Raw genomic sequence first — 3,467 nt, forward strand, 5'->3', positions numbered from 1 at the left:
TTATTAATTGATTAACTAACTTTCAAACTAACTAACTAATTTTTAATTGTGTGGAAGTATTACATCCTCCTCCCCTTAGAGAAATCGAGATGTCCTCATCTTGAGAGAAATCGTGGATATTGTTAATGAAGAGCATTCTCATCTATCCATGTAGCATCTTCTTCAAGATAATCCTTTCACTGGACAAGGTATTCTCTAAGGATTCTACTCCTCAATTGTCTCTCCCTAGTATCTAGGATTTTATTTGGCTGTAGCTCAAGGACTCCTTGGCTAGGCATTACAATTTGTTGATCACTCAGTACATGGCTAGGATTAGGCACATATTTCTTTAGTAGACTAACATGAAATACGTTGTGAACTTGTATATTTTAAGGGAGTTGAAGTTTGTAAGCATTAGGTCCTAGGCTTTTGAGGATCCTGTAAGGCTCGCAATACCTTCGGCTAAGCTTTTTAAATTCTCCCAAGGATAAGGAACTCTTCTTGGGTCGTACACAAATGAAAACTATATTCACCTCCCTGAAGAGCCGCTCTTGCCTGTTCAAATCCACATAAGCCTTCTGCCTATCCTTGGCAGCTTTGATGTCTTGCCTAATGGCCTTAACCTATTCATCCATTTCTTCTAGCATCTTCTTGGAATCCTCTACCCTTAAAGTAGGGTTCCATCAATTTAATGGAGAATGGCAATCATGCCCATACAATGCTTGGAAAGGTGTCATTTGAATGCTTTTTTGGAAGGAATCATTGTAGGAAAATTCCACCAAGGATAGATATTGGGTCCACTTCTTGGGTTTGTGACAGCAATATGCTCTAAGCATATCTTCAATCACTTGATTGACCCTTTTTGTTTGGCCATCAGTTTGAGGATGATAGGGCATACTAAAACAGAGCTGAGTCCCAAGGGCTTCAAATATCCCTCTCCAGAAATGAGATGTCAAAAGGGAGTCTCAATCAGTGATGATCCTTTTGGATAGACCATGGAGTCTGAATATCTTCTAAATGAGTAATCTAGAAATATTTGAAGCCTTATAATTTGTCTTTACTAGGATGAGATGTGCAACCTTGATCATGTCAAGAATCTTGTGGTGGGGAGACTTGCTTGAGCTGCTGTGCCAAACACACAATGTATATACAAGAGGAAGCTCACTCAAAAATACAAGAAGAGAGATATAGGCCAAAACGTTTTTTTTGTTGATTTCTTCTTCTTCTTCCACACACTATACAATATACATAAATTATAGATAAGATACAACATAAAGGAAAGTGGCCTACTAAGTCAAACAATGCATAGTAGACTACACCAATCAACTGGCGCTATATCTTTGCCAGCTATAGGTAGGTGTAGCAAACTAAATATAATAAGTGATAAGTCAGTGACTATGTGAGTATCATAATGACCACCAACATTCTAAGTGTAGATGAGCAGACTCATCTAGCCACGTGGTCCATCATCAATGTCCGCACGTGTTGAGCTTGCCATCTCAACACTCCCCCTCAAGCTCAACTCTATCTCTGCAACTCCAAGTAAGCTTCGGAACTTTCGAAGCTTCTGTGCACCCAATTCCTTTGTGAAAATGTCAGCTATCTAATATTGTGTGCTGACATATACCAAATAAATCTCTCCTGCAATTACCTTCTCTCTCACAAATTGGTAGTGCACCTCAATGCGTTTTGTCCTAGTATGAAACACCGGATTCCTAGCTAACTATATGCCACTCATGTTGTCACAATGAATGACAATTGGACCATCTCCCTGCACATCTAAATCACCTTATAACTTTTGCAGCCATACCACCTTACATGCTGCCATAGCAACACCTCTATAATCATCCTTCGTACTTGATAAAGCAACTGTAGGTTTCTTTTTGCTGCTCCATGTAACTGCTACACTACCAAGGGAAAACATGAATCCACTAGTAGTTCTTCTGTCTGACATGCTATTGGCCCAATCTGAATTTGTGTATCCAAATACTTGTACATCCTTACCTCTCTCATAAAAAATTCCATAATGTAAAGTGGACTTCACATATCTCAATATATGTCTAACTACATCCAAATGAGGCTTTCTATGCATCTGCATAAACTAACTGGCAAGGCCAATAGCTTAGCTCAAGTCTAACCTTGTGATAGTCATGTAAATCAAACTCCCTACTATCCTCCCGAACATAGTAGGGTCTTCTATCTCATCCCCAACGTTGGGACTCAACTTCACATTTTTCTCCAATGGTACTAAAAGTGGTTTACCTGCTGTCATACCATACTTGGATAACATATTCAAGCCATATTGCCTTTGTGATAGCCATATACCATCATCACATCTAATCACCTCAATACCAAGAAAGTATCTCATCTCACCCAAATCCTTCATCTCAAACTTCTTCTTCAAGAAGTCCTTAACTTCAGCAATCCCATTATCACTGTCACTTGTAATAATAAAGTCATCCACATAGATGACTATGATAACCAAACTTGCATCTCCCTTTCTCACATAAAGTGAGTGATCAGCATCAGAATACAAAATCCAATATTGACAAGATACTTTCCAATCTTGTTAGACCGTGCTCTAGGTGCTTGCTTCAGCCCATAAAGCGCCTTCTTTAACCTCTACACATATGTAGGATGCTCTAAATCCTCATAACCTGCTGGCTGCTCCGTATACCCTTCTTCTTGCAATTCACCATGCAAGAAGAAATTCTTAATATCCATTTGCTGCAAAATCCAACCTTTGGATGTTTCCAAGGCAATCTCTTATCTAATAATTGCCATCCTAGATTAAATGTCTATTCATAATCTATGACATATGTTTAAGCATATCCTTTTGCAACCAATCTACCCTTATACGTGCTAACTGAACCATCTGCATTATGCTTGGCTTTGTGAACCCATTTACAGCTAATAGCTTTCTTACCCTTAGGAAAGGGTACCAAATCCCAAGTCTTATCGGCTTCTAATACAGCCATCTCCTCATCCATTGCTGCATCCTAGTGAGCATGACCAACAGCATTCTCAAATCAAGTGGGCTCAACATCCTCAACTAGTTTCACCATATAAGCATAATGGTGATGTTGAGTGTTGAAATGACCTATTTTTTGGCTGATTTTTTGTTGTTTTTGAGAGCTGAATGGTTGATTTTATGAGATGATTGATTGGTTTGGAAGTGGTTTGAGAGTGTTTTGGATGATATTGATTATGTTGTGGAAGTTCATGATGATTTTCAGTGAAGATATGAGGTTCTGTGATGTTCTGATAGGTTCTGATTGGTTCTGTATAGCTTCTGTTTTGTTTTAATTTGTCTTCTGTATGAAGCATGGATTGATGATTGATGAAGATTGAGATCTTGTGAAAGTTTATTGAATAGTTTTTGAGAGTTTGGAATGGTTTGAGTATGAGTTATGAGGTTTTGATGACCTTCTGTAACCTTCTGTAGATCTTCTATAGAGCTTCTGTCTCTGTACTATAGCTATTCTGGT

Source organism: Lygodium microphyllum, chromosome 30 (assembly GCF_053477565.2).
Source record: "Lygodium microphyllum isolate KBCC chromosome 30, Lygodium_microphyllum_v1.1.10, whole genome shotgun sequence".
Classification (NCBI taxonomy): domain Eukaryota; kingdom Viridiplantae; phylum Streptophyta; class Polypodiopsida; order Schizaeales; family Lygodiaceae; genus Lygodium; species Lygodium microphyllum.